At 46.8% G+C, this 12,249-nt stretch overlaps 1 protein-coding gene and 1 long non-coding RNA gene across 5 annotated transcripts in view; both read left to right on the top strand.

Moving 5' to 3' along the window:
- Positions 1-12,249, top strand: part of TADA1 (transcriptional adaptor 1) — a 44,398-nt gene that overhangs the window by 28,158 nt on the left and 3,991 nt on the right. The gene's annotated exons all lie outside the window — the stretch shown is intronic.
- LOC308651592 lies at positions 303-9,333 on the top strand. Its single transcript, XR_014022619.1, has 3 exons — positions 303-2,366; positions 4,034-4,741; positions 4,944-9,333. It is a non-coding gene; the product is annotated as an uncharacterized lncRNA (long non-coding RNA).

Raw genomic sequence — 12,249 nt, forward strand, 5'->3', positions numbered from 1 at the left:
TTGTCACTTTTAGGATTGTCCTGAGACCTGCCTATCTTCTGGAAATGTTACAAAATCGGGACCTTCTGGGAAACTGGGGGAGCATGAAGATCGCCCCCCATTCCCACCCAGTTCTTAAATCAGAAGGATTTCAAAATGTCACTCAGAGGAACAGGCATGAGTTTATCGAAGGGACAGGAAAAGGGAGTGGGGACACACTCAACGGGGAGGGTGGGTCCTTCCTCTCCATTTTTATTGGGGATCCCAGAGAAATATCCAGAGATCCTGCCTAGGTCCACCTCTTGATTTTTTTTAATTGAGGTCCGCACCTCAACTTTAAAAGCTCAACTTCTGAGAAAGGTCCTGATGTAATCAGAGGACAACATGGTGTTAGGATTTCAGTCCCTGAGAGCCTGCATGTCCTTACAAAGCTTTGACCAGGTGCCCCTGGGAAGACCTGTGGCCCACAGCCCCCTGGTCTCAGCACCTGTCTCAGGACCCTTCTTCCACAGGTGTATACTTGCTAAGCAACTTACTCTGGGAGCAAAGTGCTGGTGTAGGCCCAACACAGTGCAGACCTCATCAAGTGGTTTTCTGAATCTCGTCACTTCTCTGCTTGCATTCCTCCATCTGCTGAAAGAGTTGAGCTGCCTACCCTCCAAGGTCCCCCCACTCTGACTCAGCAGTGCATCTTCTTAGGCTTCATCTCTGATCTGGAATGACAGAAGCAAGGCTTTGAGACAGTGCACGGCTTTGATGAGTCAACAGGATGGGTTTCTGGTGGCAGGTGGTTGATAACGTCAGCAGAACACCTGCATAATCAACATGACAGTCCTTCAGTGACCTACTGTCTGACCTCATCCTTTCTCCTAGTGAATTACTGCAGGGCACCAGGGGTTCCAAAGAGCTCCAGGTCCCACACAATACTCCTTGTGAACTCCTGTGTCCTCTGGCAAGCACACATTCCGACTTCCCGGGCAGAGCTCCGGGGCCTCGGTGCACGTTCCTCCATGTTCGAGGCCGGTGGTAGATTCTGCAGCCTCCACAGGCTCTGTCCCTGCAGCAGTGTTACCCATCACGTCCTTGCCGAGGCAGCCTGTACAGAAAGTACTTGGCTGGCCACGTGAGGTCCTTTGGCCAGTGGAGTGTGGGTGGAAGTGGCTGTGTGGTCCAGGACGTCCTGAGAGTTTCATGTGTCCAGCTGCACCTTTCGAGCTTTGGACCTTGGCCATGGCAAAAAGCTTGGAGGGTAGTCATGGCCTTTGTCCTTGGGGCCAGAATGAGACACCTGTGGTGAGCTGCCTTGGTCAATGTGAAGGCCAGTGACTACGAGGAGGGGGTCATTGCTGTTTTAAGCTACTGCAGGATGGCATAGCATTTTTGTGGCCTTAGCTAATTGAGACAAGATATTTTGGGAGATCTTATGGTGGTAGGATGGAAAGGGAAGCCCTGCTCTGGATATTTCTTAGGGCTTAGCAGTTCCTGGGGAGGAGGCTTGTGGTTAGAGCACACCAGAAGGTTCAGGAGCTCCACCTGTTTTAAGGCTCCACCTCAACCCAGTGCCTTGTAGTTTTTTTCATCTACCAAGGTCAAAAGGAAAAGAGAAACAGGTAGCCTTGTTCTTGGCTCTGCAGGGACACATATCTCTTGTGCTCATGTTCTGATGGTTAGGATCAGTTACAGCCACACTGTAAGGACACTGCCTGTTGGATTGTTGTTTTCTTTGACGGTTCCATACATGGAAAAGGGGGACAGGCTGAATTTTTCCTGCCACCAGGATGCTTTTCTCAATGATTCAAACATCTCCACTCTTCTGTCACTCTGCTTGCAAGGTTTCTGAAGAGATGTGCTGCCCCCGTCGCTCGTGTGAATTCCCAGGGACACCAAGAAAAACCCAGACAGCACTCTCCCTTTAAACAGGCTTCAGGGCGGCTTCTCTGCTGTGGGCCTCAGGCTCCCGGGAGGCTGGCCAGGGACAGCGAGCACGTTCGGAAGTGGGCTTTTATTGGGGGGACCCTTATCTTAGAAAGTTCCATCTAAAAAAGGCCAGAAGGAGCAGGGTTACAAGGTCGGGTGAGTGTGATTCAGCCCAAGGGGCGTCGCCTACACCTGAAGACACTTCTGTGATGCACTTTTTGTAATTTCCTCACTGTTTTGCTTTTCCATTTGGAAGTTTTTGTTGACATACTTCAGCTACGGAGGTGCAGTCAGTAGATGGCGTCCAAAGTTCTCCACTGCTGTGACAGTGTTCGAGACTGTCCCTGAGACCCCCTCTCTGGACATCACCACCTCTTCTTGCGTGGGGCTTCCTCTTGCTGCAGGAGCCCTGAGCGCACCACTCATGGCTACTTCAACTCTCAGACTCGATGGCCCCCAGATCCTGCCAGGTCTGAGTCTAGTTCTGATACTTGTCTTTTCTCTCCAGCTGCGTTTCTTGCCTTTGATTTTCTGCCATTTCTCAGGTGAGGTGGCCAGGTCGCCTGTTGGGCAGGAGCCGGCTGCTCGCTGTAGCTCTGGGGCCAGGGCTAGAGCTCCCTCTGCTGCCTCCCTCTGCTCGGCCCCTCTCCTGCCATTGTCTTTGACGTCTAGAGACTCTTTTTTTTTAAGTGTGTTTTTTCCTCCCCTTTTTTATTGGTGCGTCCTAGTCATACATATCGTTGGGATTTGATGTCACACATGGGTCCATGCACACAACATGACAATTTGGCCAAAAAAGACCCTTCCTTAAGTCAGGCTTGCAGTTCTTTGAGAGGCAAGTCCCCGTGACTGCACAGGAGCCTGATGACGTTCTGTAGTCCTGTGAGTAGGCCCCAGTCCCAGTGGGCTTGTGGCCCTGGACTGTGACCGTCTCAGGAGCCGCTCAGCCTCCTCCTTTCCCTGTAAGTGGGCCAGGATGAGGGCTGGAGTGGGTTTTTCCCCTTCCGCTCTGAAGGCTGTGGAGGCCCAGGCTGGGACTCCCCTTGAGGGCGCCTGTACTGAAGGTTGCTCTGGGCATCTTTCTGGAGACCCTGTCCTGTTACGAGAGGCCTGAGGGGATTTTTTTCTGATCTTTACCCTGAGAACCTGGAGGGGTTCCTGGAGGAAGCACTCAGGACAGTTGGGGTGCTCTTCCCAGTGTTCCCTGGACTGTTCCCCCACCTCGTGTCAGCTGGGGTACTACTGGGAGGTGACTGGACTTTGGGGGCGGGGCCAGGTTGGAGAGGGTGGGTCACTGGGGATGTGGCCTGGAAGGTACACCTTGTCCTGACCCTGGCTCTCCTGCTTTCCCTTCTGCTTCCTGGTCAGCAGGAGCCAGCCTGGCTCTGCCACGCACCCCTCCACAGGCTCTGGCTCACCACAGGCCCAGACACAAGAGTCGAGGGACGGGGTGGACCTCAGGGACCATGGGCCAAGCCAGCGTTTCCTCCTTGAGTTTGACCTCTCTCCGGGAGCTTGCCACAGAGATGGAGAGCCCACCAGCGCAGGCCCCTGGAGTTCTGGTGTCCAGCTGGTCCACGCTCAGGCCTCAGAGCTTCGCCCTGTAGGGTCCCGCGTGGCTTGGCTCCCAGTGGGCTGCAGTTGTGACCTGTGCAGCTCCTCTCGGGGCGGGGGCAGTCCTTTTGTCCTGCAGCCTCCGCTCCTGGTGGGCCTGAGGCCTCCCCGTTCTCAGAGTTTGGCCTTTGGAGGATGGGGGCACTGATTTTCCCAGCCCTCCCTGTCAGAGCATGGGGTGCTTCACAGCGAAGTTGTCAGAAGAGCAGAGGTGACCTCCGGCTTCCCTGTCTCCTGCTGGCTGGCTGGGTGCAGAACACCCTGGGTTGAGCCTGTCCACCGTGGCTCCTCCCTCCCCGCAGTTCACTCTGTGCAGAGGAAAGGGCAGTGGGTTCTTGAGCAGAGATGTCTTTCCAGCAGCAGGATCTGCTGTGAGACTCTAAGTAAGTCTCCTGCTTCGCTTTGGGTCACATTTGTGTAGAGTGTCGTTTTCTGTCCTTTGCTTTCAGTCAAGATGAAGTGCGTTTCTCATAAGCAACATATAGGTGAGTCTTTTTTTAAAAATATTTTATTTACATTTTAGTTTTCGGCAGACACAACAATGTCTTTGTTTGTATGTGGTGCTGAGGATCGAACCCGGGCCGCACCCATGCCAGGCGAGCGTGCTACCGCTTGAGCTACGTCCCCAGCCCCTATAGTTGAGTCTTATGTTTAAAAAATCTATTCATCACTGTGTCTTTTAATTTGGAGAATTTAATTCATTTATATTTAAGGTAATTATTGATAGGTAATGTATTATTACTGCCATTTTATTACTGTTTTCTAGTGTTTTTATAGTTCCTTCCTTTCTTTATCCATCTCATAGAGTGTTATTTTGTGGCTGAATGATGTCTATAGTAGTGTATTTTGGTTCTTTGCTTATTGTTTTTGATGTATTTATTATTTGGTTTTTAAATTGTGGTTACTATGAGGCTTACAAGGAACATCTTTGATCCTAGCAATCAATTTTAAAATAGTAGCAACATTGATCATAAAGATAGAAAAAGAAAGATAGTAGTAAAAATCTTTGCAGTTGAACTCCATTCCTCCTGACATTTTAGACTGCTTTGTTTGCTTTTTGCAAGGCTGGGGATCGAACCAGGGCTTCATGCATGCTAAGCAAAAGCTCCACCAATGAGCCACATCCCCAGCTCCCTGTGTGTTATTTATTTATTTGTACTAAGGATTGAACCCAGGCATGCTCTACCACTGAGCTGCATCCCCAAGACAGGATCCCACTTAGTTGCTTAAGGTTTTTTTTTAAAGAGAGAGGGAGAGAGGAGAGAGAGAGAGAGAGAGAGAGAGAGAGAGAGAATTTTTAATATTTATTTTTTAGTTCTCGGCAGACACAACATCTTTGTTGGTATGTGGTGCTGAGGATCGAACCCAGGCCGCACGCACGCATGCCAGGCGAGCGCGCTACCTCTTGAGCCACATCCCCAGCCCTGCTTAAGGTCTTATTAATTTTCTGAGACTGGTCTTGAACTTGCCATCCTCCTGCCTCAGCCTCTTGAGTCACTGGGATTACAGACATGTGCCACCGTGCCTGGCCATGTCTTCTAAACAGCACAAAGTCCTTCTCCTTGAAGAGCTTTATCAATGTAACCAGAGACAGCTCAGAATGGAGGTTTTCTGCTGAAATCTCATTTGAAGGTGCCAGACAGGCCTGGACCTTCTTTAGCCTGGGGGTGGACTGCATTCACTCACAACTTGGTTCTTGATAAACACAGGAACGTGCAGATCTCCTGCAAACACCTGGCAAGACGGCTTTGCTTTTGGAAAGTCCACCTGATCATGGAATCTTCCTCGTGCTATGATTTGTTCCAGGTTATGTTGACACTTGAGAAGGGAAATGTGAGCCCTTGTTCGCAGTCTTCCATCACGAGTCCTCTTATTGACAGCATTAATTCTCCAGCTGACCTTCCTAGTGAGGAGACTCACTGATTTCCACGAGGAGCTGAAAGCTTGAAGATGTCCACTTTCATCTGGGAGTTGGTGTCAACCTTCTTATTTTCTGCCAAATAGTGAGGCCCCACGTTTAACCCTGTGGCACAAGTCTTCTTGAACAATGCCTGACTGATCTGTGGCTTGTTCTTTATGGACTCCTTCAGTCTGGGGCGGGAAGTAGCTGGGGTATAAGGCAGTGCTGATCAGGGAGATAAAGCCCCAGAAAACGAGCCCAGCAGGCAGCTGCCAGGAAGTGGCAGCAGGTAGGCAGCTTCCCTGACCCCGGAGGGCTCTGCTTTCTGGCTGGCCCGAGAGTGATGTCTCACTGCCCATAAGCTTCTCAAAGCTTGTTGGTATACAGTGATGTATGTGTGTTGTAGGATTAGGTGTTGATTCCAGTCTTTGCAATCAGGCTTTGCACCTGTCCTGGAAATGGGGCGCAGGCTGTTTCTTATTTTCTCTGAGCCTGTGGTTACTGCTGCTATTTCAGCACTAGATGGCACCTTAAGACCAGGTTTCCTTGATTCTGCAGCCGGTGTGTTAGCACAAGTTCAGCACTAGATGGCACCCAAGCCCATGTTTGTTGAAAACCTACATGTAACCTACAAAAAGTTAAAGTGATTCCCTATATTCATTTAGAATTTGTTTAAAGAAATGATGTTCAATTATAAAAAATTGTGACTTTATTTTCAATCCAAAAATCAGAAGAATGCCTAATATTAAGTTACAAAAGGAGCATAGCTAAACAATTAGGCAGCTTATTTGAAACCAAGGTTTCCAATTGTGAATGATGCTCAGCCTAAGACTATAGACTCTTCTAATTTAATTACTAATATTTTGTTTAAGGCATTTTTGCATCAAGGCATGTGTAATTTGCTCTCATGCTCAGAAATTCATGTAAGTGGGGAAATGGGTGTGCTGCTAACTAATTCTGTTAGAACCCGGAGGTTTGTGGCTCTTGTAGGTGCCTGAGGCTCCACCCTTGATGGTTTGGATCTGTGTTCTCCTCACTGTCAATGAGTGCAAACTACCAAAGCCAAAGGAAGGGGGAAAACTAAGAAGGAACTATACCTCACATAACCTTCAAAGTGGATGTGATTATTTCCATTTTACTGAAAGGAAAATGAGACTTAAAAATATGAAAGAGCATTTCCATGCATTCCATGTCAGGACTGAGTTTATTCATTTCCAAAGACAGTTTTTTCTTTTTCTCTTATTGAAAATGGCACCCCATTGCTTCCACCTGGGGTGGGAGATGATCAGATCAGATCAGATGGTTCAGTAAATCCTCCTGGCTTCCTTAACACACAGCGGGCTGTTGAACCTTGCCTGGCCGGGGGAAGCACAGTGCACCTGGGTGTTGCCCTCCTCAGCTCCCTGGCGCTTTCCTCTCCCCTCGCTGGTGACCCTGGCAAGATGCAGAGAGTCTTGACTATTCAGAGCATGGTCACTTGTTACCTTATTTGATCCTTGTAATAATCCTAAGTCGTTGGCAGGACCGCTACTATTTTTGCTATTTGTTACAGATGAGAAAACTGAGGTCAGGTGGACTGAGAGTCTTTCTCATGATAACACCAAATAGAAGGCAGAGGAGGAACTAAATCCAGGCGCCCAGCCCCACCAAGGCACCCCTTTTATTGTTGGTGTTTATTCTTGATTTTCAGTGAATTTTCTTACCTTTTCCACGTCTTGTAAGTCTGTGTAGGTGCTGGGCATTGCATGTAAAGGATGGAAGAGACTGAGCAGGTGCTGTCCTTCCCCAGGAGGGTCTCGCTTTCGCCAGGCACAGGCACGGGGAGGGGCTGATTTCTGTCCCAACGGGAAGGGACCAAGTCAGAGCTGGGCTGTAGAATCTGCTAGACCAGCCAACTCTGGTTTCAGTTGCCCTGAGGACGACACTCCTTGCTGTCCTCTCCCTCTGGCAGGGCGCTGTCTCTCAAGCCACAGAAGGCCATGAGGTCTCACCTCCCACCTAGGGTCCCATGCCACTGCAGCACTGGGCATGTGACATGGGCTCCCTCACTGAGACTCCTCTGGACTCTCGTGCCATGCTAGCAGGTGTCTCAGGGAAGAAAAAGCCTGATGATTTCTGTTCAGCTAAAGAACCCTCCAACTCTGAAGTTTTAGTTCTTGGTCCTGTTTCTGAGCTCTTCAGTGTCTTTAACACCGATACTTCTGCGAAGTGCCTGTTCTTCCCAGCTGCTGAGGTGGAGCTGAAGAGCTGCTGCTGTTTGGACGTCCCACCTGGAAGCAGTTCTTGAACTGACTTTGAAAAGAGCCACTAAGCACTAACTGAGAGTGGCTGACTCTGTACGGCCCCTGCACACATACAGAATATGTTAGAATATGTTTGTAGGCTTGGGGGGCTGAGGCAGGAGGACCATGAGTTCAAAGCCAGCCTCAGCAACTTAGTGAGACCCTAAATAACTTATCAAGACCTTGTCTCAAAATAAAATATAAAAAAAGGGCTGAGGATGTAGCTCAGTGGTTAAGTGCCCCTGGTTTCAATCCTTGGTACAAAAAAAAAAAAATATGTTTTTGCATGTTCAGGAAGAAGCAATCCTTAGTTTTTAAAAACTATAATACTTTATGTATATAACATCATACACTATTTGCAACATATTATATGATAAATAATATATTTATGTATTCATAATTATATTATTAAATATGTAATTTCAATACTGTGTGTACTGTTTCACATATATCAGTACATATATGAGCATGATATGTAAAGGGTCACGTGTCGTAATGAACATGGTCATATATGCACTGGTCATCTGTGTGGACCATGGAGACCATGCCTTGGAAGCCACTGCATATGTATCTTCATTCTAATAATGAGAATTATTTGTCAGATTGTTGAGATCCCCCAAATAGAATGTGGATGGGTTTAGGAGAGCAAGCCAGTCTTGTTCTTTTGAGGGAGTGGAGTCATTGAAACTTCATATGTGCAAACTCTACCAGCCCTGGTTTCCAGACAGTCTCAAGAAGGAGCGTGGGATCACCTGGCGCCTGCTGCTGTGTCTGGTGCGGCTCTCACCGTGGTTCCCGAGAACTGGTTGCATGTCTTTGGAACTTTTATACAGTTCAAAGGGTATGTTTTAACTTCTCAGCTCTTCCCTGGAGCACACCCCTCCCCAGCTGAGCCCAACAGAAGGCCAGGTGGCGCCTAGTTCTCCACTAGAGAAGCTCGAGCTCCTGCCCGTGCTGTCCGGCTGTGAGAAGCCCGCCCAGGGTTTGGCTTCAGCCATCAGCTTTTCCAGATGGACTTTCCAAAGGTCCCATCTCATCTCTGTGCCCCACTGGTGGCTGTGACCCCCTGGAACACGGCTGCTGCCACACCACGTGGTCCGACTTTCAGTTCCAGCTGATGCTGGAGTTCGCTTTGCTGAAGGGCTGTTCTTCCGGTGGTTTTCCCGTCCCTTCTCCACCCTGTCTAAGCCCACTGTGAAGTTGACTGTGCCTCAGACACGATGAACTGCACATGTGCAACAGTAGCGGTCTTCAAGGTCCAGTCCCCAGACGACAGGTCCTTGATGTCCTTTCAGAGTCCGAGGGGAAAATGGGCCTCGTGGCATTGCCGTCTTTATTTGTCGTTTTCACCTGTTGACCTTCACAATCATGGCACAAAAGCAAGGGCGGGTAAAGTGCAGGTGCCTGGGACAAACCAAAACGGTGACACCAAAGGGTGCTGTGGTCACTGCGTTGCTCACCCAGGCATCTGTGGGTTGAAAGAGTCAAGTTTTACCCAACAATGTCCTTGGTGAATTACTGATTTCACTTGTTTCGGCCCCTGAGTCTGTAACGTTCTGCCCAGTAAGAAGGGAAGGGAGCACTTGAGCTGTACTCTCGGGAGAAAGCCTGCGTGCAGCTGTCTAAGTTGGAGGCTGGACTGGGGGCAAGATGATTGCCAGGCAAACTGTGCTTGCTGTGCCCAGGTGTTTGGCAGTCAGTGTCTGAACAATGGAGGAAGCAGCCTGTCATTCAAGGAAAACAGCGGCGGCATCTGTCATCAAAGATAGCATTAGAGCCTTCAAGTAGACGTGAGGATAGGGGGAGACTCGCACGTGCACCATGAGCTGATAGTCTCCCAACACTTATCGGCCTTTCTGATGAGAAATGAATGCGATTCTCTGATATTGTGTCATGGTTGAAGGTCGACATCAGGGACAGGTGCGTAACTTGGGAGACCAGTCTTCCTAAACCACCAATGACGATGTCACAAAACGCCTGAGACGTGCACGCAAAGGGCCAGACAGAGCAATAGGTCTCCAGGAACAGGCCAGGAAAAAGTTCATGTACATGGTTTCGTTGTAGCTTACTGTTAGGGTCTGTAAACAAGTCAGGATGGCGCCTGGCATTTTGCCAGAGGGAGTGGTTTGTGAAGTAAGGCCAGCGAGCCATTAAGTGTGGAGATTCCTTATTGGTTGACTGCTGTGTGGAGTTTATGTTAATTAAGATAAGCTGTGTGGAATGTATAAATACCCCTCTGGTCCTACAATAAACGGCTCCCACTCCTGCTGTATCAATCTACACAAGTTGCTCGTCACCCCCCCGGCCATTTTGCTGCAGCCGGACTGCGGCATCTTACCATGTTTTATTTTAAAAATCAAAGGGGAATACACACAGTTACCTGCAGAGACAATTAAAATATGATCTACTTTCCCATCCACATCTGAGTGAAGTTGATTTTCCTTCATAAACTTCAATCAAAATAACATAAGTAAAAAGACTAAATGTCTAAGCAGATGTTATAATCCAGCTGTCTTCTATCAAGCCAGACATTAGCTTTGCAAAATGCAAAACAGTGCCACTCTTTTCACTAAAACTTCCTTGTTCGTAACAGATAATTATTTTTCATGAACTTTTTTACATTAATATGCATTGTGTTTATTATTATTATTTTTGAGGAAACAAGTGCATTCTTTTATTTTTTTTTGGTACTGGGGATTGAACTCAGGGGCACTCGACCACTGAGCCACATCCCCAGCCCTATTTTGTATTCTATTTAGAGACAGGATCTCACTGAGTTGCTTAGCGCATGGCTGTTGCTGAGGCTGGCTTTGAACTCCCGATTCTCCTGTCTCAGTCTCCTGAGACGCTGGGATTGTAGGCGCGTGCCACTGCACCAGGCTATGTGTTTATTATTATTATTATTTTAAAATATATTTACTTTTTAGTTGTAGACGACACAATACCTTTATTTTGTTTATTTTTATGTGGTGCTGAGGATCAAACAGTGCCTCACATGTGTAAGGCAAGCGCTCTATGACTGAGCCACAACCCCAGCTCCAGTTCATTATTTTTAAATGAACAAGTATTATAAATAAATATCTTTAAAATGTCTCTTAATTTCTAATTGAGTAAAACCAATAGACTTAAATCACATAAAGAAGGGTTCTTTTGGGATCTTTGACGGTTTTAAGTGTTTAAATGGGGTTGAGAACCACTGACATTTAGAATAAGTGTAGAAGTCTGGCCATTTACTGGTTTTTTGACATCATTTCAGATAATTTATATAATTGGTACACTTTATGAAATAAAAAACTAACGGGTGATTTGTTTTATAAAAAAATATTACTCATTAGGGATAGTCTCTTAAGGATATGTTAAATAGCTAATAGCAAATCAGTATACAACACAACCAATCAGGGCTAGAAAGGAGATAATTTCTTAAATTTCAAAGGAAAAAGTCAAATAGAGAACATCTTAAAATCCCAGAGGCAGAAATTTGGGTTTACATGATTATAAAGGAGAAAATTTTAAGAGGGGATATCTTTTATATAAAAATGAGCTTCTGTTCTCATTTAAAAGAATTCATTAACCAAAATGCTTTTACTGATGGTAGTCATTGCAGTGTATGAACGGGGAAGGAATCAAACAGCTTCTCACAGAGATGTCCCTCCTCTAGGGTGCTGCTCTCAGCTGGAATTTGTCGACTGTTCTCGCCTGTAAACTCGACCTCAAGCCTTAAATTCCCCAGAATGGCCCTTCCGTCGGGAGCTCACCGTCCATTCTTGCTTCTGCTTCCTGTGCTTGTTGCCTGTACTAGTATTTTGGTGTTTCCCTGTACCAATCCCTTGGTGTTTTATTCTCGTAGTTTCCAAACTTCAGATATTACATTAAGGTCTTTGATCCGTCTTGAGTTGACTTTGTGTAGGGTGAGAGAGATAAGGGTATAGTTTCTGTCTTCTACAGGTGGATACCCAGTTTTCCCCAGCACCGTTTGTCAAAGAGACTGTCCTTTTTCCAGTGTCTATTTTTGACAACTTTGTCAAGAATCACTTGGCTAAAGATGTGTGGATTTATTTATGGGTCCTCTGTCCTGTTCCATTTGTCTACGTGACTGTTTTTATGCCAATATCATGGCTCTGTAGGCCTTGAAATCAGGTATTGTGACGCCTCTGACTTTGCCCAGGGTTGTTTTGGCTATTTGGGGTCTTTTGTGTTCTATATGAATGTTGTGATTTTTTTTTTCTAATTTTGTGAAGAATGTCATTGATAATTTGACAGGTAACATTGAATCTGAAGATTGCTTTAGGTAGTATGGTCATTTTATTGATATTAATTCACCTATCTGTGAACACGGGAGGCCTTCCCACCTTCTAGTATCTTCCTCAATTTCTTTCATCACTGTGTTATAATTTTCACTTTTGAAGTCTTTTGCCCCTTTAGTTAGGTTTAATTTCCACTTATTTTATTTCAGTCTGGCTATTGTGAATGGTGGTTCTTTCCTGATTTCTTTCTCAGCGAATTGATTATTGGTATATAGAAAAGCTACTGATGTTTGTATGTTGATTTTGTATCCTG

Source organism: Spermophilus citellus (genome assembly GCF_964194105.1).
Source record: "Spermophilus citellus genome assembly, chromosome: 6".
NCBI classification, from domain to species: Eukaryota; Metazoa; Chordata; class Mammalia; order Rodentia; family Sciuridae; genus Spermophilus; species Spermophilus citellus.